Source organism: Gekko japonicus, unplaced genomic scaffold (genome assembly GCF_001447785.1).
Source record: "Gekko japonicus isolate JY-2015 unplaced genomic scaffold, Gekko_japonicus_V1.1 scaffold22, whole genome shotgun sequence".
NCBI classification, from domain to species: Eukaryota; Metazoa; Chordata; class Lepidosauria; order Squamata; family Gekkonidae; genus Gekko; species Gekko japonicus.
This window is the reverse complement of record NW_015175971.1, coordinates 2,709,207-2,731,829: the sequence shown is the minus strand read 5'-3', so window position 1 is coordinate 2,731,829 and position 22,623 is coordinate 2,709,207. Positions and strand designations below refer to the sequence as shown.

At 49.6% G+C, this 22,623-nt stretch overlaps 1 protein-coding gene and 1 non-coding gene across 2 annotated transcripts in view; one reads left to right on the top strand and one right to left on the bottom strand.

Annotated features, from left to right (window-relative positions):
* The window catches only part of KCNH5 (potassium channel, voltage gated eag related subfamily H, member 5), a 353,468-nt gene that overhangs the window by 68,723 nt on the left and 262,122 nt on the right, over window positions 1–22,623 (top strand). The window lies entirely within an intron of this gene.
* On the bottom strand, window positions 10–81 carry TRNAD-GUC. The gene has a single exon. It is a non-coding gene; the product is annotated as a tRNA-Asp (tRNA).

Here is a 22,623-nt window from a genome sequence, read left to right as displayed (position 1 = left end):
CCTTTTAACTGGAGACGCCGGGGCTTGAACCTGGGACCTTCTGCATGACAAGCAGGTGCTCTACCACTGAGCCACAGCCCCTTCTGCTGGGGAGTTATGTTGGACCATGACTCCCTTTCATAGTACATCACAAGCTAGGTCAGGTTTCCCCCACACGGTGCCCTCGGATAACATAGTGCCTGTCAGGGCTCTTTTTGTAGAAAAAGCCCAGCAGGAACTCATTAGCATAATAGGCCACACCCAACAGCAGGAACTCATTAGCATATTAGGCCACACCCCTGACAGCACAGCTCATTACCACATTAGGCCGCACCCCCACGTTACCAGAAGTGTGGTCATCCAGCCACACCCACCTTTTGCTTCTTATTCTGTTTACCTTGTTTGTTGTCAAAACCCAGGGCCTTTTTTGTAGCAGGAACTCCTTTGCATGTTAGGCCACCCCCCCTAATGTAGCCAATCTGAATGAGTTCCTGCTGTTGGGTGTGGCCTATTATGCTAATGAGTTCCTGCTGGGCGTGGGCAACTTGGGAGCCAGCCGGAACTCCGTTCCTGTGCGTTCCTGCCCAAAAATAGCCCTGGTGCCTGTCCATACTTCCCGTGGTGCCTGCTGCCATGCTTTCCAGAGAGTGGGTAGAGTCTGTGTAGGGTATGGCTTGTTATTGACTGCCCTCATTCAAAGGAAAGGATTTTCCATGGTTGGAATAGCAGCCGCAGCCACTGGAAGATCAGGAGAGCCCTGGTTTTCCTCAGTCAGTGGGTGGTTCCATTCCAAGTTGCAAAGCCGCATTCCCTTCAGGGAACACAAAGCCGGACATAGGAAAGAAAAATGGCGGACCTGTGCTCGGGAGTAATGTTTGGCCATGGCTTCCTTCCATGTCAACAGTTGCATCGTTGGAAACATGTATCCCACCCTGCTCCGGATTTGCTCAACGCCAGATAAAGAAGAAGAGTTGGGTTTCATACCCCGCTTTCCTCTACCCAAAGGAGTCTCCAAGCGCCTTACAATCACCTGCCTCTCCCCACAACAGGCGCCTTGTGAGGCAGGTGGGGCTGAGAGAGTTCTGACAGAACCGTGAACTGGCCCAAGGTTACCTGGGAGGCTTCAAGTGGAAGAAGAGTTGGTTTCTATACTCACTTTCCTCTAACTTTAAGGAGTCTCAAAGTGGCTTACAATCTCCTTCCCTTCCTCTCCCCATAACAGGCACCTTGTGAGGCGGGTGGGGTTGAGAGAGTTCTGAGAGAACCGTGACTGGCCCAAGGTCACCCAGCAGACTAAATGTAGAGGAAGACAAAGAAAAGTTGGATTTTTATACCCACTCTTCACTACCCGAAGGAGACTCGGAGTGACTTACAATCTCCTTCCCTTCCCTTCCTCTCCCCACAACAGGCACCTTGTGAGCAGTGTTCCCTCTAAGCTGAGTTAGCGTGAGCCAGCTCACAGTTTTTTAGCCTCCGGCTCGCACGTTTTTCAGCCTCCGGCTCACACATTTTTCTCTTTGTTCGGGAAGGAGGGCTCCAGAACAAACTAATTTATGCAGCAGCCAAATCGCTCGCTCACAGCTTTAATGCCAGTCGCTCACAAAGTAGAATTTTTGCTCATGAGACTCCACAGCTTAGAGGGAACATTGCCTGTGAGGCAGGTGGGGCTGAGAGAGTCTGGAGAGAACTGGGACTGGCCCAAGGTCACCCAGCAGGCTTCTTGTGGATGCGACATGGGGACTCAGACTTTCAAACCCGGCTCTCCAGATCAGAGTCCGCCACTCTTAACCACTACACCACGCTGGTTCTTTTAACTTCTGGACTTTTGAGCTGTCAAAGTCGATGACAAAATCTGGCGCTGATGTTCACGTCGCCGGATCCGAGCCGCCAGAGCTCTCCGACCCGCCGTGCTCAGAGGAGAAAGGCCTGCCTTGTATCTACAAGTGAGCGTCCGTGAGGACAAAATCACTGAACGGCTCGATCGATCTCTGGCCAGCAGCACATTTTTTAAACACTCATTAGCCTAAATGAACAAGAAGACTGGAAGCGGAGCCCTTCCTCTGTGTCCTGCCAAGCCGCTGCGCGCGAACACGTGTTCTGAATGCCTCGTTGGTTTTAAGAGGCGAACGAATGAGCACGGCGGGGCTCTTTTCTGCAGACAATTAGAGCCTCCCCGAGGCTGGGATGCGTCCGTGCATCTCCGCTTGCTTGACTACCCAGAGCTCGGCCAAGCTGAGGCCTCGTCCCGTGCGTCTCCGTGCATTTCGATGTGATGGATTTGTTCTAGCAGCTAAAGCCTTCAACGCATCCTGAGAAAAACTTCCTTTCCGCTGGAAGGACTTCGCTTGGGAGCCGCAGTCCACCTCTGGTGAAGGAGAGCCTCAGGGCCTGGCCATCACGGATGGGAAACCGAGGGCCCGGAAGAGCCGCAGTCAAAGCTTAAGTGTTCCGAGTGCGGGGAGCATCGCCTGCTATTTCCCGGGTCAGTGGTTTTTCTAGTGGCGTGCCTGGAGATCAACACTGAGCATTCGCCCGCCCTGAAAACCGCCTTGGAGATAGATCGAGAGGAGTCCCCATGTTAGTCTGCGTGTAGCAGTAGAAACTGCGGTGGCTCAAGTGGTTAAGTAGTTCAGCGGTTCAAGACCCGGGTGCCGCAAGACGGAGTGAGCTCCCCTCTCTAGTTCCAGCTCCTGCCAACCTAGCAGTTCGAAAGCAAGAAATTGCAAGTAGATAAATAGGTACCACTTCGGTGGGAAGGTAACAGCGTTCCGTGCGCCTTGGCGTCTAGTCCACATGACCACATGACCACGGAAACGTCTTTGGACAGCGCTGGCTCTTCGGCTTTGAAACGGAGATGAGCCCCGCAACCCTAGAGTCGGATTCGACTGGCTTTCGAGCAAGGGAACCTTTACCTTTACCTTTAGCAGTAGAAAAGAGCAGGAGTCCAGGAGCACCTTAAAGACTAATGGAATTTGTGGCAGGGGAGGAGCTTCCGTGAGTCACAGCTCACTTCCAAGATGGGTAGCTGTGTTAGTCTGTCTGTAGCAGTAGTCATGTATGGCTGGGAGAGTTGGACTATAAGGAAGGCCAAGCACTGAAGAGTAGATGCTTTTGAACTATGGTGCTGGAGAAGACTCTTGAGAGTCCCCTGGACTGCCAGGGGATAAATCAGTCCATCCTAAAAGAAATCAACCCTGACTGTTCCCTGGAAGGTCAGATACTGAAGCTGAAACTCAAATACTTTGGGCACTCAATGGGAAGGGAGCACTCACTGGAGAAGACCCTGATGCTGGGAAAGACTGAAGGTCAAAGAAGACGGGGGCGGCAAAGGATGAGATGGTTAGACAGGGTTATTGATGCAACGGACGTGAAATTAAGCAAACTCCAGAGCACGACGGAAGACAGGAGAGCCTGGCATGATGTGGTCCATGGGGTCTAGGCTTGCCAAGTCCCCCCGGTGGGCAGGGAAACCCCCGCCCCAGAGGCCTGTTCCCCACCACCGGCGGATTGGGCCCCGGGGGGAACCCCACCCCCAAAGCATGCAACGTGGTTTCGGCGCACGCGCACACTCTCGGAGCAGCACTGGATTCCCCTGCTCCAGCACCGCGTCGGACTTGGCAACCCTAATTTGGTCGCGAAGAGTTGGACTCGACTGTGTGACTGAACAACAACAATAAAACAGTAGAAAAGAGCAAGAGTCCAGAAGCACTTTAAAGACTAACGGAATTTGTGGCAGGGCAGGAGCTTTCGTGTGTCACGGCTCACTTCCAAGATGGGTGGCCGTGTTAGTCTGTCTGTAGCAGAAGAAAAGAGCAAGAGTCCAGGAGCACCTTAAAGACTAACAAAATCTGGGGCAGGGGAGGAGCTTCAGTGAGTCACAGCTCACTTCGTCATTAGCTGAATCAGTATCTGCAGAAGTGAGCCATGGCTCACGAAAGCTCCTCCCCGCCACAGATTTTGTTAGTCTTTTAAGGTGCTACGGGACTCTTGCGCTTTTCTAAAAACTTCCTGTGATCCTGTTTTGAGGCAGAGACATGCAGTGAGTCCAAAGACATGGCTTGTCTCAGCGTGGATTTGTAACGATGTCGCAAATGGTGGTGGTTTCACCGTCAAGCGCATGCTGTGTTGCACAGCCGGGAAAGATCTTTGCAAGGGCAACACTTGTGAGCACCAAAAAAGATGTCAGTGCGTTGCTGGTGTTTGACAAAACTCTGTGGTTTAACCAAAGAGTTTTTCCAAAATCCCCGAGTGCCCGCCAATGATGTGCTGATGTCACTTCCGGGTGCATGGTGAGTGATGCCAGAATGTCAGGAGGTGGCTGAGTTTCCTCCTCCCATTTTGGCACCATTTCCAGCTGAACAGAAGCTGAGAGTGCCTGCTGGGAATGGGCAAATCCCCCCCCCCCACTGGGTACCACTGCAGGCCTTACATTGGTTTCAGGAAGGGACCAAACATTATAGGCAGTTTATATAAAATCACGGGGGATGTACATCTTCTTATTTCCTAGACACGCAAACTGTTAAAGGCAAAAGAGCCGCTTCAAACATAGATCCGCTCAAATCAATGGCACTCGCTTCCGCCAAGTAAAGATCAATGTGAGATAAAAAACTCCCCCCCCCCCATATTTGGGAAGATTTTAATAGGCATGACAGAACTCCACTCCACTCCAATCTATAATCGGTGCTCTCTGTTCTATCTTTTTTCTGGAACCACCCGCACATGGCAAATCTATGATTTCTTGGAAGCTTAATGCCAATTCCTTGACCGGTAAGGCAGGAGGGCAGATCAGCCACCAGGTACAACTTTTTCCTTCTTCCTTCCACATTCCCCCTGAAATGCACGGCAGTCGGGGAGCGTTTGGCTACATTCCAGGGCACATTTTCAGTTCAAAGGCCCAAGAAGAGGAAGAAGAGGAGGAAGAGGAGGAGGAAGAAGAAGAAGAGGAGGAGGAGGAGGAGGAAATTGGATGTATACCCTGCCTTTCACCAGGAGTCTCAGAACGGCTTACAATCTCCTTTCCCTTCCTCTTCCCACAACAGACACCCTGTGAGGTAGGCAGGGCTGAGAGAGCTCTCTTGAGAACTACTCTGGAGAGATCAGCTCTGGGAGACCGTTTTTTAAAAAAATTATTTATATTAACATCTCAACAGAATACTAATACAATACTTTTGTACACAATGCCAAACATATTGCCAGATTACAAAATATGCAATGATGCAGGACAGTAAATCTATCATTTACCCTAACAACAAAGTACAGTAATCTAGATTTTCAAAAATACAGAATCTTGTTATAATATGTGTTTTTTGGAACTATTTCGTTACCTATCAAGTACGCTATAATCGGAGACCAAACCGCATGGAATAACTTCTGTTTACTCTGTACATTTGTATTTGCTACATTTTTTTGCAATTCGACTGTGTACAAAGTATTCCCACAGCTTATGTTGCGAACAACTTAGGGTAGGGGCCTCTTCCTTTCCCCAATATTGGGCTATCGATATTCTAGCAACAGCAATTAATACAGCAAGTTGTGTTTTAGTACATACACTGTCAATTGTAAGTAAGCCCATTTCCAAAACTACAGCCTCCAGAGTAACAGGTAGACTAACACCAGTAATTACTACAATTTGCATTAATATTTGTGTCCAGAAACTTTGTATAATGGGGCAATGCCACCAGCAATGAGCGTAATCTCCCAATTGACCACAGTTCTTCCAGCACTTAGCCGGGATGTTAGAATTAATTCTGTGAAGAACTGTAGGATTTACATACCACCAGGGTACATTTTCCTGTCTGTAATACCTTGATGTCCTGTCCTGTAATACCTTGAACTCATTAAATCTAATACTGAACACTGGTGACCTAAAGTTAGGTAAGGACAAGATATCTTTCCATGTCTCACTGGTAAATCCTTGATTACAGTCTAAGTGCCATTGTTTTTGACTCAGCATCCAAGAACTGTTTCTCTGCGCAATGAACAAATGATAAATCTTAGAAATCAGACCTTTTCGCTCTCCTTGTTGTTTATCTAGCAGACGTTCAACTTCTGTTATGAGAGTGGAGCTCTGAGAGAACTTTTAACCGACCCAAGGTCACCCAGCTGGCTGCAAGTGGAGGAGTGGAGAATCAAACCTAGTTCTCCGAGATTAGAGTCCGTGCACTTAACCACGACACCAAACTGGCTCTCAAGGATAACAAGCCTCGCCAGACTGAACTGACTGCATATCGTAACACAGGGATTCCCAACAGGGCACCCAGAGGCCACAAATCCTGTTAGCCTTTACGGTGCTTCTGCCCAGTAAAGCTTCTGCTTGGCCATTGGAGACTTGATCGGCGGGGCAGATTTTTTTTTAACAAAATGTTGCTCTGGCAGCAGGTTCCATCACAGTGCAAGGATCTTCACTGAGTGACTGAAGGGAAGCGACGGCAGCCATTTTGTGGCTGGCTCCGCCTTGTGCAGCAGCCATTTTGTGGCTGAATGCATGATGCTAGGTTAGAATTCCAAATAGGGGTGCCAGGCCTCCCGGGGGAGGAGGGGATCCCCCACCACCAGGCCCCGCCCCCCAGCCACTGATCAGCTGGGTGACGGGGGGGGGAATTACTTGGAGAAAGGCCCAGGCCTCGTTGCTGGCATTGCACAGGAAGTGATGTCATCACACCAACACCATCCATGCAATGCTCTGGTATTTGGGCAAAAACTCTATGGTAGAAGCCAGTTTTGCCACAGTGCTTTTGCCCAAATACCAGAGTGTCGCCTGGACATCGCAATGTGATGGTGTCACTTCCTGTGCAACATCAGCAATGAGGCCTGGGCCTTTCTCTTTCTTCAGGTGTCCCCCCACCCCACCCTCTGCCGGTTGCCAGAAGGGACCGGGCAACCCTGTGGCTGAGCAGAGGTCCATCAGTGGCTATTACGCACAAGGTATAGATAGGGGCTCTGGGGCAAGTGATGCTCTGTCTTCTTGGTGCTTGGGGGGGGGGGTCAACAGTGGGAGGGCTTCTAATGTCCTGGCCCCACTGGTGGACCTCCTGATGGCACTGGTACTTCTGGCCACTGTGTGACACAGAGTGTTGGGCTGGATGGGCCTTTGGCCTCATTGCCGTCTCTTATGTTCTTAACCCTAATTCCAGAAGTGCCCACATGCTCGAAACAGTTAGGGACCCCTGCCATATAACATGTGGCAGAGACTTCTGCAATGCACAGGGGTGCTATGGGAGACTTACAAGGGCTTTTGGGCAAACAGAAGAAGAAGAGAAGAGAAGAGATTGGATTTATACCCCGCCCTTCGCTCAGAGTCTCAGAGCGTCTTACAGTATGCTTTCCCTCCCCCTCCCCACAACAGACACCCTGTGAGGTAGGTGGGGCTGAGAGAGCTCTTTCGAGAACTGCCCCTGAGAGAACAGCTCTGAGAGAATTTATGATTGACCCAAGGTCACACCAGCAGCTGCATGTGGAGGAGTGGGGAATCAAACCCGGTTCTCCCAGATTAGAGTCTGCACACTTAACCACTACACCAAACTGGCTCTCAAACAGGCAGCTTAAGCTTGTGCTTCTCTGGAGGCATAAGGAGAGGATTGGCACACCATCAGCCGATGGACACCTGTGGCTGAGCATTTGCCCATTCTCCGTTTTTTGCAGGTAATCTAAGCCTAGGTTTAAACCTGACACGAGTCCACCTGGAGAGGCTTTCCTGAAGGCAGAAGTTTTGAAAAGCCACCATCCTAAGTTATATTTTCTTCTTGAAACGTGGAAAGGCAAGAGGATTTTCCTCGCAAGGATATTTCCATCTGGCTCCCTGAACCTAATTTTAGCCTCCGTAGCACTTAGTGCCCGGAAGCCTTTGAAGACAGTGCTTGCCGAGTTTTCCTTTGATGTGTTCTCCATCCCAAGATGGGCGGTCTCTTTGGCTACCCGAACAAAGGGCTAAGGACCTGCTCTTTGATCTATTGTCTCATGCCTGGGTAAAATGGCTGCTAATGCTTGGTGGAATGCACTGTCTGCTAGGGATGCCAGCCTCCAGGTGGGACCTTGGGACCCCCCAGAATTACAGCTCATCTCCGAACTACAGAGACCGGTTCCCCGGAGAAAATGGATACTTTGGAGGGTGGACTCTGTGGCACGATACCCCACTGAGGTCCCTGTCCTCCCCAGACTCCATCTCCAAATCTCCAGAAGTTTTGTAACGTGGATCTGGCAACCCCCCCCCATCCCTGATTGGGTGCTGGGGGGAGGGGGAACCATGGAACATATGTGGGTCTCCTCTGGTGTTCCTGCAGGGCTCTTTTTGTAGAAAAAGCCCAGCAGGAACTCATTAGCATAATAGGCCACACCCAACAGCAGAAACGCATTAGCATATTAGGCCACACCCCTGGCAGCACAGCTCATTAGCACATTAGGCCGCACCCCCATGTTACCAGAAGTGTGGTTATCCAGCCACACCCACCTTTTGGTTGTTATTCTGTTTACCTTGTTTGTTGTCAAGACCCAGGGCCTTTTTTTGTAGCAGGAACTCCTTTGCATGTTAGGCCACACACCCCTAATGAAGCCAATCCTAATGAGTTCCTGCTGTTGGGTGTGGCCTATTATGGTAATGAGTTCCTGCTGGGTGTGGCCAACTTGGGAGCCAGACCTGTGCGTTCCTGCCCAAAAATAGCCCTGCTGCATACACTCGGGCAATACTGTTATGGGACCTAATAATGTCAGTCACGCCACCACTTGCACATCATCCGATGTCATGTGCCAACAATGGCTCTCTAATGTCTATGCTGGATAAATGTGTCGGTCTGTGTATGAGGGAACATTGATCCTCTCTTGCTGAGACTGACACATACTGGGTGTAAGAAATCACAACATCCAGAAATGAGGAGGGGAACGTCTCAGTCTCCTTGGATGTACTGCTGCAGATCAGAAGTCACTGTCCATAAAAACAAACAGATGAAGACTTCAAAGGGAAAATACAATGCAAAAGTGCTGAATTAGAACTCCTTAAGGAATCGAACGCTACATGTCAGTCGTTGTTGTTGTTCAGTCGCACAGTCGAGTCCTTCGCGACCCCATGGACCAGATCCTGCCAGGCCTTCCTGTCTTCTGCCGTCCTCTGAAGTTTGCTCAATTTCATGTTCGTTGCATCTATGACACTGTCTAACCATCTCATCCGTTGCCGTCCCCGTCTTCTTTGACCTTCAATCTTTCCCAGCATCAGGGTCTTCTCCAGTGAGTGCTCCCTTCTCATTTGGTGGCCAAAGTATCTGAGCTTCAGTTTCATTATCTGGCCTTCCAGGGAACAGTCAGGGTTGATTTCTTTTAGGATTGACTGATTTGATCTTCTTGCAGTCCAAGGGACTCTCAAGAGTCTTCTCCAGCACCATAGTTCAAAAGAATCTCTTCGGCGCTCGGCCTTCCTTATAGTCCAACTCTCGCAGCCATACAAGAGACTACAAGACTACATGTCAGTCACCCTGGTTTAAACACAGATTGGCTTAAACACTCACTGTAATCTCTGACATCTCCACATGACTCACTTTTTGGACATTTCAGCTGGCATATTCTTAACAGACTATAACCTATACCACTATCAGTTAATCTTCACTTAAATTGTTTCCTTAGCTATCCACATCTCTGGCCTCCCTCACTATCCTGTATATATAACTGCTAATTCTATTGATTTATGATGGCGCTCACCTATCCTTTCTGCCAGACTGCAGGTGGGACCTAGAGACATCCCACTATTACAACCAATCTCCATATGACAGAGGTCAGTTCTCCCAGAGAAAATGGCTGCTTTGGAGGGTGGACTGTATGGCATGGTACCCTGCTGAAACCCCTCCCCTCCCTAAACCCCACTGTCCTCAGGCACCATCCCTAAAATCTCCAGGTATTTCCCTGCCCAGAGTGGGCAACTGTAGCAATGGATAAGGAGTGTGCTGTTTTTGTGCTGGTAATGGGTAATTTTAACCATCCCAGCATTGGTCGGTTGCAAAAACAGGGCAGCTACAGAGGAGTCATTCGCCCTGCATACATGGCATTGTAAACAGGATCGCGGCCCAGGGATTTTCCTTTTATTAAAAAAAAAATTGCTTATTTGAAATTCCGTATTTCAGTTCTTCTGCATTCAGTAAGCACAGAAAGACCTGAGAGAACCCCAAGACATCAGCCGAAGGCACGATCTGTCATTTCTGATACAAAGATGAGCGCGGGGTGGGTGGGGGGGAGAATATGCAAAGCTTTAATCTGATGGCTGTGCGGATTAATGACCTCAACATCTTGACTGACAGACCGTCTGCCACTGAAAGTTTGAAACAGCTGACTAAGCTGAGATATTTCAGGCGAGTGAACGGGTCAGCCGCGGCATACAGGCATGGCTCTCGCTGATGAATAGGGTCAGCCAGATTCCTGCCGCGATGTTTTAGGCTGGGTTTGGCCCTTCTTTACTCTGAGAGACTCTGATATGAAGATGTGAAGAGAGAGAGCCAGCGTGCTGTGGGAGATAGAGTACTGGGCTAGGATTTGGGAGGCCCGGGTTCGAATCCCCACTCTGCCCATGGAAGCTCGCTGGGTGACCTCAGGCCAGTCACACACTCTCAGACTAAACTACTTTGTAAGGCTGTTGTTATGAGAGGAAAAAATGGAAGGTGAGAAGAAAGCGAGAGGAGAGGTCGGATTTATACCCTGCCCTTCACTACCTCAGAGCAGTTTACAATCTTCTTTCCCTTCCCCTCCCCAAAACAGATACCCTGTGAGGTAGGTGGGGCTGAGAGACCTCGGAGAGAGCTGCTCTTGAGAGAACAGCTCTGAGAGAACTTGTAAGTGACCCAAGGTCAGGCCAGCAGCTGCACGTGGAGGAGTGGGGAATCAAACCCGGTTCTCCCAGATTAGAGTCCGCACTCCTAACCACTACACCAAACTGGAAGAAGGATGTTGTAAACTGCTTTAGTCCCCACTAGGTAGAATAATAGGGGAAAGCAAGGTATAAAGATATATTAAAAATGAATAAAAACAAAACCCAAAGGATATTGTTTTTGTTTGACCTGCAGTGTTTAGAAAATTTCTTGCCATTGTTGCCCTAAATGACTGTCTGTCGGTCTGCCTGCCTGCCTGTTTCTCTCTCTCTGTCTGTCTAGCCCTTCTTCCAAAGAGCTTGAGACAGTGTACATGGCTTTTCCTTCCCTGTTTTGTCCTCACAACAACCCTGTGAGGCAGAGGTGAGTTAGCCTGCGGTCAGACGAGCAGTTTGATCCGATGTCGTTGCTGTTCACTGCCGGATTTAAAGTGCACGATCAGACAAGCGACATCTGCCTCCTGTTCCCCAGTCACTGGCAGGCCGTTCTGCCCCAGCTTCGAAGCAGACACTGGGGAAAGTCCCGTCTTTAAGGATATTAGCCCTTTCACTCCGCATTTCTGGATGCCTGAACTTCCTTGTCATGAACTCAAGCTGGTTGGGAGGTGTGAACATTCAGTTACTTCTCAGCCCCCCTCTTTTCTGGGGGTTCCTTGGGATGTGCACATAAGTTCATGTGTACATGCACACCCACACGTTTTTTCTTTAAAAGCGACCCGGACACTGTGCTCTGTGGTTGTCGCACATCAGTCATCTGAATGATCGACCATGGAACAGGTGCGCGGTGCAGCCAGTTCAGGGCGCGGTGTCTGATCCTTCCTGCTACATGCTCCCTCTAAGCTGTGGAGTCTTGTGAGCAAAAATTCTATTTTGGGAGCTATTGGCATTAAAGTTGTGAGCCAGCAATTTGGCTGCTGCATAAATTAGTTTGCTTGGGAGCCCTCCTTCCTGAGCTAGGACAAAAAATGTGTGAGCCGGAGGCTAAAAAACTGTGAGCTAGTTCACACTAACTCAGCTTAGAGGGAACACTGGCTACAACTGAAAGAGTTGCAATAAGAGGCGCAGCCAGTCCACACCAAGCCTTAGAGACTTGTCTGACCGCAGCCTTAGAGAGAGAGAGAATGATTGGCCAAAGGTGAGGATTCGAATTCAGGGCACCCAGATCCTCGCCTGGCATTCTAACCGCTGCACCACACTGCCTCTCACTTCTAGAGAACAATTCTGAGCTCTAGCAGCATCTGCCATGTAAAGAAGAAGAAGAAGAAGAGATTGGGTTTATACCCCATCCTTCACTACCCAAAGGTGTCTCAGAGCAGCTTACAAACTCCTTTCCCTTCCCCTCCCCACAACAGACACCCTGTGAGGTAGGTGGGGCTGAGAGATCTGTGACAGAAACGGCTCTTTTTCAAGAACAGCTGTGCCAGAACTATGGCTTGCCCAAGGTCATCCAGCCAGGTGCAAGTGGAGGAGTGGGGAATCAAACCCAGTTCTCCCAGATTAGAGTCCGCGTACTCAACCACGACACCAAACTGATCCAAGGGATGGGAGGTCAGATTTGAATTCTCGCCACCATGCTGCTTCTCGCAGTTTAATAGAGATCTGGCAAGTTCACTGCCATGGCTTCTCTATAGCTTTGCGAAGCTTTTGGGAAGTTCTGGGAGTGAAAGGGTCCAGGTCTCTACATTATAACTTTGCTCAGGTGTGCCAGTGTGTGGAAAACCTGGAATGTGTCCTTGAATCCAGTCCTGTCATGGCTGGCCCCCTCCCTTAGACAGTTATCTGATCCACAATGTGCTGGTTTTGCCCTTTATATTCAGCTACAGTTTCCCAGAAACTTCACAATGCTGCTTTCCAGGGCTATTTTTGGACAGGAACGCATAGGAACGGAGTTCCGGCTGGCTCCTGAGTTGGCCACGCCCAGCAGGAACTCATTAGCATAATAGGCCACACCCAACAGCAGAAACTCATTAGGATTGGCTACAATAGGGGTGTGTGGCCTAACATGCAAAGGAGTTCCTGCTACAAAAAAAGCCCTGGTTTGACAACAAACAAGGTAAAGAGAATAAGAAGCAAAAGGTGGGTGTGGCTGGATGACCACACTTCTGGTAACACGGGGGTATGGCCTAATATGCTAATATGCTGTGCTGTCAGGGGTGTGGACTAATATGCTAATGAGTTCCTGCTGTTGGGTGTGGCCAATTATGCTAATGAGTTCCTGCTGGGCTTTTTCTACAAAAAAAGCCCTGCTGCTTTCCCTTTATTACCAACTCTGGGTTGGGAAATTCCTGGAGATTTTGGGGGTGGAGCCTGGGCAGGGTGGGGTTTGAAGAGGGGAGGGACCTCAGCAGGGTATAATGCCATTTCACCCTCCAGAGCAGCCATTTTTCTCCAGGGGAACTGATCTTGGTCATCTGGAGAGTAATTGTAATAGCAGGAGACTTCCAGGTGCCCCATGGAGGCTGGAACCGGCCAGGGTTATTTTTGGGCAGGAACACACAGGAACGGAGTTCCGGTTGGCTCCTGAGTTGGCCACGCCCAGCAGGAACTCGTTAGCATAATAGGCCACACCCAAGAGCAGAGACTCATTAGGATTGGCTACATTAGGGGTGTGTGGCCTAACATGCAAAGAAGTTCCTGCTACAAAAAAAGCCCTGGGTTTTGACAACAAGGTAAAGAGAATAAGAAGCAAAAGGTGGATGTGGCTGGATGACCACACTTCTGGTAACATGGGGGTGCGGCCTAATAGGCTAATGAGCTGTGCTGTCATGGGTGTGGCCTAATATGCTAATGCGTCTCTGCTCTTGGGTGTGGCCTATTATGCTAATGAGTTCCTGCTGGGCTTTTTCTACAAAAAAAGCCCTGTAGGAACCCTATCTGGAAATCAGTTATAATTCCAGATCTTCAGTCCCTACCTGGAGATTGGCAACTCTCCCATATAGGATCCTTTGTTCCCTCTGCTTCTTCTCCGTCTCATAGGGCAGGACGGTAGGATTTAGAATGGTAAGAAAAAGAGCTTTTTGGTACTTTGGCACAACTCCAGCTAGCATTTGTTGATCAAAGGAAACCGATGGAGCATTTTAGCACCCACTCGTGAGATGGTTTTTAGTATCCCTTTCCCTCCTGGAGCCAGGCCGTCTTTCCAAGGCCTTGTAAATAAGTGTCAGGTCTGTATAGACTCCAGGATGAAAGCGGGGAAGAATTTTGCGCAATTTGTGCAAAGAGCAAGGAAGAGAAGAAGAATTGCCACTTGAACATCACCGAAAGCAAAAGCGTAAGAGAATTTTGAAGGTCCTGCTGAGATGAAACAGCTTTCTTTATAAAGACCATCAAAAACTGGAAATTGGGGTGTAGTGTGTGGTGTGTGTGTGTGTGTGTGTGTCTGTCCTTGGATGAGTCCCCGGGTTGCCAACCTCCAGGTGGGGCCTGGGGATCTCCCTGAATTATAGCTGATCTTCAGATGACAGAGCTCCATTCCCCTGTAGGAAATGTCTGCTTTGGAAGGGTGGGCCCTATGATGTTATATAACCCGCTGAGATCTCAACTCTCCCCAAACTCCACCCTCTCCAGGCTCCACCTCCAAAGGTCCAGGAATTTTCCAAGCGGGGTTTGGCAACCTTAAATGAGAACCAAAGGGATCGGACCAGTGGTCCACTGAGTCCAGCATTCTGTATCACAGAGGTCACAGGGTTGCCAGCTCCAGGTTGGAAAACCCCTGGAGATTTGGGGGTGGAGCCTGGGGAGGACAGGGACCTCAGTGGGGTACAATGCCATAGAGTCTGCCCTCCAGAGCAGCCATTTTCTCCAGGGGAACTGATCTCTGTAGTTCGGAGATGAGCTGTAATTCTAGGGGGTCCCCAGGTCCCACCTGGAAGCTGGCATCCTTAGAGGTCAAGGCCTTCCCTCAATGTTTCCTTCTAGCACCAGGGCTATTTTTGGGCAGGAACGCACAGGAACGGAGTTACGGCTGGCTCCCGAGTTGGCCACGCCCAGCAGGAACTAATTAGCATAATAGGCCACACCCAACAGCAGAAACTCTTTAGGATTGGCTACATTAGGGGTGTGTGGCCTAACATGCAAAGGAGTTCCTGCTACAAAAAAAGCCCTGGATTTTGACAACAAACAAGGTAAACAGAATAAGAATCAAAAGGTGGGTGTGGCTGGATGACCACACTTCTGGCAACATGGGGGTGCGGCCTAATATGCTAATGAGTTTCAGCTGTTAGGTGTGGCCTATTATGCTAATGAGTTCCTGCTGGGCTTGGGCTTTTTCTACAAAAAAAGCCCTGTCTAGCACTGATACTCAGATGCTGAGGTTCCCTTGAGTCACAGTGGCTAGTCACCACTGATGGACTTCTCCTTGAATAAGTGAAGGATTACTAAAAGAAGATGGGGTCATTCCAGAGAATCTGACTGCAATTTTTGGTGTTGGTTTTTACTGTGAAAAATGTGGGACACACCACAGATTTCAGGTCGGGTTACCAGAAATGTTCCCTCTAAGCTGTGGAGTCTTGTGAGCAAAACTTCTACTTTGTGAGCTACTGGCATTAAAGTTGTGAGCGAGCCATTTGGCGACTGTATAAAGTAGTTTGCTCTGGAGTCATCCTTCCTGAGCTAAGACAACAATGTGTGAGCTGGAGGCTAAAAAACTGTGAGCTTGCTCACACTAACTCAGCTTAGAGGGAACACTGGTTACCAGTTGCTTGCTGGTGGTGGGAGGTCTTCCTCCTCCCGCTGCCATTGCCAGTCACCAATCAGCAATCGGCACCCCCAATGTGATGACACCCCTTCTGGCACTACCTGGAAGTGGCCTAATCATGTAAAGAGACACTCTAGCATCTGCCCCAAGCTCTATGGTTAAATCATTGAGTTGGGTGAATGCTAGGGTGTCTCACTTAGGGTTTCCAGCTCCGGGTTGGAAAATCTGAGGTGGAGCCTAAGGAGGGCGGGGTTTAGAGACGGGAGGGACTTCAGTGGGTTAAAATGACATAGAGTCCACCTTCCAAAGTGGCCCTTTTCTCCAGGCGAACTGATTCCCGTCACCTGGAGATCAGTTGTAATCCCAGGAGATCTCCAGCCACCACCTGGAGATTGGAAACCCTTGTTCATACTGGAGGTTGCACCATCACTCTGGGGGCTCCAGCTGTGCCCCCTGTAAGCCCTCGCCACCCCACCTCTGGCCTAACATGAGTGTTGGAAGAACTGAGTCAAACAGAGGTGAAGTTATATGGCTAACGGACAGATGGAACCATAGAATCATAGAATGTTAGAGTTGGAAGGGACCTTGCAGGTCATCTAGTCCAACCCCCTGCACTCTGCAGGAGCATAGCCGAAAGACAGCCCTACGACATACATGAAAGATGGTCGTCCAGCCTCCGCTTGAAAATGTCCAGCGAAGGGGTATCCACCACCTCCCGAGCAAGATAAAAAGCTTAGATGTCTCTGGATCTGGAAGGTATATTCGCACGGGTACTTGAGGAATTCACAGGGCAAAACTGTTGTGATCTCCCATAAAAAAATATATGAGTTGCCCATTAAATGAGCTCAAAGGTAGCAAATGTAGCATTGGTTTTAAAAGGGATCCAGAGGTGATCCAGGAAAGAGCACACGGGGAAAACACATATTCAAGGCTAACAAGGATAAAAGAGAGTAGCGGGGATAAAGATTAGGGCTGGTGATATTTACCTATCTAGGAGAACGAAGTCCGTGGAAGAGCAAGACGAAATGACCCACGTTTCGTGCCTGAGGTCTGGATCCAGGAGAACAAATACACAACTGAGGCTCTAGAGCAGGGGTGTCAAACATAAGGTCCGGGGGCCGGAGCTGGCCTGTCCAGGGTTCTTATGCGGCCTGCGAGCAACTAGTGCCAGGGAGGGAACAGGAGACTGCTGAGGGGGAGGGGGGGGGGGAGCCACTCCGATTGTGGTTTCAGCATGGCGGAACAATTTTGTCTGCTGCAGTTAAGCAGCATGGGAGCGTCTGCCCAGTGCTGCACCGCTGGCTCTCCAGTCTACCCATGTGGGTTTTCCTTTGGTCCCCCCTACCAGCCCATGTTGCTGCTGTGGCTCAAGTGGTTAAGACGCTGAACTGCAGGCTGTGGAAGGTCGGTAGTTCAGCAGTTCGAGACCCGAGTGTGCTGCATGACGGAGGGAGCTCCTGGTCTCCAGTTCCAGCTCCTGCCAACCTAACAGTTCGAAAGTAAGAAATTGCAAGTAGATAAATAGGTACCACTTCGGTGGGAAGGTAACAGCGTTCCGTGCACCTTGGTGTTTAGTCATGCCGGCCACATGACCACGGAAATGTCTTCGGACAGCGCTGGCTCTTCGGCTTAGAAACGGAGATGAGCACCGCAACCCTAGAGTCGGATTCGACTGGCTTTCGAGCAAGGGAAACCTTTACCTTTACCTTTACCTTACCAGCCCATGGGGCCTTGCAGTGAGGATACACCAACTCGGACCTTACCAGCTGCTGTCCTTTATACAGTTTCTATCTCCAGTCCCTGGCATTATGTTTTATGGCACACATGGCCCGGTCCAACAAAGTAATATTTATGTCAGATCTGGCCCTCGTGACAAATGAGTTTGATACCCCTGCTCTAGAGAGCCCAGCTATAGGGAAAATTCTCCCTGGGGCAGGGCGATGTGAGTGCCCCAAAACAATACTCCTGATGAGTTTTTCTGAGATGAGCAATGATTTGGGCGACGCTCTGATTGCTTCGTCCAGGGCCAGGTACGGTGGCTAATGGTTGTTTGATTAAACTATCCTGAATGCAAAGCGCTGCTTGATGACCGGACCATTGTGTTGGATGGGAAAGCGGTCCGTGTTAAGCATTGCAATTGAAGGGTAGATAGGGCGGGGGGAGAATGAGCTCAGGCAGTTGATAGGGTTAAGTCCGGGTGGAGGAGGTCAGTTCGGGGTGAGGCAGCCTATCTCGGGGAACCCCATTGTTCTGTCTAGAGCATACCTTTAGGATGGGGAGGAAGGTCGCAGCGGGGTCGGACACCTTGACATCAATGTTCCCTCTAAGCGGTGGAGTCTTGTGAGCAAAAATTCTACTTTGTGAGCTACTGGCATTAAAGTTGTGAGCGAGCGATCTGGCTGCTGCAAAATTAGTTTCCTCTGGGGCCACCCTTCCTGAGCTGAGACAAAAATGTGTGAGCCGGAGGCTAAAAAACTGTGAGCTGGCTCACACTAACTCAGCTTAGAGGGAACACTGCTTGACATTACACCTTCCAGAATTTGTGCCCAGGCATGTTTCTCTGTCCTGTCGGACAGGCATCCATTTTGTGTCTTTTCCGATTAGACTGCATGGCACGTGTGACCCTGGGGTGTTAAGAAACGAAGGGTGTTCGCGTGCAAACTACCCTTCGATAAGAGGAGGGGTCTGCCCGCTAAGGATTGCAGGAAATTCACAGCTAACTCCCCACTCCCCCAGCGACCATTGCTCTATATCCAGAGAAAGGCAACCCTGCCCCCCACAAACCTTCCAGGATCCCTGGGCCAAACTGGCCTGGAGGGAAATCCCTTCCTGACCCCAAAGTGGTGATCGGCATTACCCTGGGCCACAAAAGAAAGGGCCACAAAAGCCGAGCAATGGCTCATCCCTTCCTGCCCTCCCTCTCACGAGCTGCCAAATTTCTTTTTTTGGTATATTTTTTTGGGGGGGGTTGTGTGTGCGTGTGCATGTGTCTGCACCTGGAAGTCATGGCGACCTCTGGTGACTGAACCCTACTGGGGGCCTGGAGGATGTTCAGAGAGGTGGCTGAATAAAGCCTGCCCCTGTCCTCCCAACTTGGTATTTCTAGGAGCCAGTTTGGTGTCGTGGTTAAGTGCATGGACTCTAATCTGGGAGAACCGGGTTTGATTCCCCACTCCTCCACTTGCAGCTGCTGGATGACCTTGGGCAAGCCGTAGTTCTGGCACAGCTGCTCTTGAAAAAAAGAGCAGTTTCTGTCAAGAGCTCTCCCAGCCCCAATGCTCCCTCTAAGCTGTGGAGTCTTGTGAGCAAATGTTCTCCTTTCTGAGCTACTGGCGTTAAAGTTGTGAGCGAGCGATTTGGCTCCTGCATGAATTAGCTAGCTCTGGAGCCCTCCTTCCTGAGCTAAGACAAAAATGTGTGAGCCGGAGGCTTAAAAAGGGTGAGCTAGCTCACACTAACTCATCTTAGAGGGAACACTGCTCAGAGGGTGTCTGTTGTGGGGAGGGGGAGGGAAAGGATACTATAAGATGCTCTGAGACTCCTTTGGGTAGCGAAGGGCGGGGTATGAATCCAATCTCTTCTTCTTCTTCTTCTACCTCACAGGGTGTCTGTTGTGGGGAGGGGAAGGGAGAGGAGTTTGTAAGCCGCTCTGGGACTCCCTTGGGTAGTGAAGGGCGGGGTATGAATCCAATCTCTTTTTCTTCATCATCCAAGTACTAACCACAGGTGACTCTGCTTGGCTTCTGAGGTCTGACGAGATTGGGCTTACCTGGGCTATCCACTTCACGGCACAATCTGCCAAATTTCATAGTCCACAATACAAACGAAGACAGTGGTTTCTTACAGCCCTCTTGGTCGTTTGGGTTTTCCTACTGCAATTACTATGCCTCTGAGCTTGGTTGCACAGGGGCTTGTTGGTCTCTGGTGAAGCCTCACCCAGTGTTTCTTCTGTACTTCTCAGCCCGCTAGGTGCAGACTCCTAGAATAGGGATGCCAGCCTCCAGATGGGATCTAGGAATCCCTCGAAATTACAGCACAAGGATCTGTACTGTATTACTGAAGTTCAGCTGCAGCAGCCATTTTGTGGCTGGCTCCGCCTCCTGCGGCAGCCATTTTGTGGCAGCCCTTTTGTTGCTGTGCCCACCACGCTGTGTCAGAATTCCAAATGTGCCCGCGGGCTCAAAAAAGGATGGAGACCCCTGGCCTAGGAGACATCACTTCCAACCCCCAACCTTTCTGGAAGCTTCCTGGGTGACCTTTGGCCGGTAACTCTCAGCCTCCCCTACCTCTCAGGATTGTTGTGAAGGGAAAAATGAAGACAGGAGAACGGGTTACCCTGTGCCATGCTCCTTGGTGGAAGGAGAAGATCAGTTAACCGTACTAGATAGATAGCTAGGACAGAGAGACGATCACGTTAGCAAGTTATATTTGCTTTCATGGACTCTTGCAGCAACGTACAAAGAAAAAAGCCCCCCCCCCCAAGCCTGTGGCTCACAAAAGGCTTTGAGACACGAGATATTTCAGTCGAAGTCCTCTTCAAATCAAGAGGCCATTCTGTGCCCTGTAAAGACAGGCAATACCAGGTTACATCTGCTGTCTGTGGGATTTAAGGTCATCTTCCTTGTGCGTCTGTCGCTTTTTATCGCAGCGTCCTCTGATTGTGCCGTCCACCTTTATTACTGTGCATATTTGTATGAAATGGAACATTCCGCTGTGTCGTTCCCCAGTCTTGTAATCCTGCTTTATTGTCTGTGGGATTGTTTGGGGAGGATTTTCTTTTTCTGGTGCCTTGTTCTCTAATTTTGTTCATTGTGTTTTTAATTATAAGCCTCAGAGAGAAAGGTGGACTATAAAGGTAATCCATAAATATATGAGTAGCAATATTGTGTCGGGGGGGGTGGGGTGGAAATCGAGAGGGGAACCTGCCACATTCTTGGGTGTCCTTATTTCCTGAGCAAACCCCAATGCCCCCCAAGAAGCAGAAATCCCCAGGGCACCATTACAGTTGCCAGCCTCCAGGCTACAGAGAGCAGTTCCTAGAGTTGCCAGCTCTGGGTTGGGAAATACTTGAATATTTTGGGGGTGGAGCCTGAGGGGGACGGAGTTTGGGGAGGGGAGGGGCTTCCATGGGGTATAATGCCTTAGAGCAGGGGTGTCGAACTCATTTGTTATGAGGGCCGGATCTGACATAAATGAGACCTTGTTGGGCCGGGCCATGTGTGTCATAAAATGTAATGCCAGGTAGCGGAGATATAAACGTTATAAAGGACTCAAATACAAAGTGGGTTTTTTTTAACTTAAAATAAAAACATGCTTAAAACATTAGCACTCTTGCAATATTTTGTTTATTTAACAGTGTCAACTGACACCTCTTGCTCTGAATTATTGCATCAAAATGTCTGTGCTGTTGCAATCTCGAGTATGCTGTTCAGGTGTGTTATCTGTAAAGCTGGAAACCTACAATGAAGCAGCAGCAGCAGCAGAACTGGAAGAAGAAGCAGAAGACAGCCAGTTCCACTGCGGGCCTGATAGAAGCCCTCCCGGGGCCTCATCTGGCCCCCGGGCCGCATGTTTGACACCCTCGTCTTAGAGTCCACCTTCCAAAGTGGCCATTTTCTCCAGAACTGATCTCTGTTTCCTGGAGATGGGTTGTAATAGTGAGAGATTTCCAGCCGCCACCTGGAGGTGAACAACCACACGAGAATGGGAATACAGCAAATGCGGTTATGCAAAAGAACAAACAGAATATTCCGTCACGCAGTACAAATTACACTAGAGACTTCTGTCTTCTTATACAGCTTTAATTACCACTACAAACAATGCACACAACAAATGGTTTTGCCACCGTGCATGAATGACATCCACACCAGTTGAATAGTGACATAACAGTCCGGGACCCTAGGAAATTTATTATATAGAAATCTCTTTGTACTGTAAATTGGCCTCATCAGCGGTGGTCCTAATAATATCCATAATGTGTAGTGTAGTGTCTGAAGTAGTGTTCCCTCTAAGCTGTGTTAGTGTGAGCTAGTGCACAATTTTTTAGCCTCCTGCTCACACATTTTTGTCTTAGCTCAGGAAGGACGGCTCCAGAGCAAACTAATTGATGAGGCAGCCAAACCGCTCGCTCACAACTTTAATGCCAGTAGCTCACCAAGTAGAATTTTTGCTCACAAGATTCCACAGCTTGGAGGGAGCATTGGTCTTAAGCCGTAAGAAACGGCGAAGCAACCTAGGCATGCTGTTGCCGCTCCTGCGGTTCGCACTGTGGCTGTTCCTGAGCCCTGTGCTGTCCACTTTGTATTTTCTACTTGAAACACCTCTTTGCATCGTGAGCCAGTGACTGCATCATTCTAAAGAGAGAAGCTTGTACTTTCAAGACCTATTCAGTCACTCTTCGACTGGTGTGGATGTCATTCATGTACGGTGGCAGAACCATTTGTTGTGTGGATTGTTTACAGTTGTAGCCAGGGGTCATTTCATAGAAAAAGAGGTGCAGGAGCTCATTAGCATAACTCATTCGCATAACTTATTTGCATATGTCACACCCCCTGACATAACCGAAAGTGTGTCAAAAGGCACCACTGGACTGTTTTGGATTGCTAGCTATTGGGGGGGGGGGAAGGAACCTGCAAATCTGTCCTCACAGAGGAGGGAGAGCTTGTACCTGAATAAAACTTGGTCTTAAAGGTGTCACTTGACTGTTTTTTGGGGGGTGCCTCTGCAGCTTACCTGGCTGCTTCTTGCTCTGGCTGAGGGCTGCTGGGAGCAGGAGGCGGGGTTTGTTGCATGTGCCCACCCCCTGGGCTGTTTACTGCCGGAGCTCCGGTTATGTGCGCTCCTGCAGGAAATGAGCCCTGGTTGTAGCTAGAGCTGTATAAGACGGGAGTCTCTAGTGTAATTTGTACAGTGTGATGGACTATCCTGCTTATTTGTTTGCACCACCTGGAGGTTGGCAGTTCTATCAGCTCCCTTGGAGAAAATGGCTGCTTTGGAAGATGGACTCTATGGAATTATACCCCGCAGTGCTGAGGTCCCTCCCCACCCCAAGCTAGGCTCCCCCCCCCCCGGACTTTTCCCACCCACCGGTTGCAACCCCGAGAGAGAA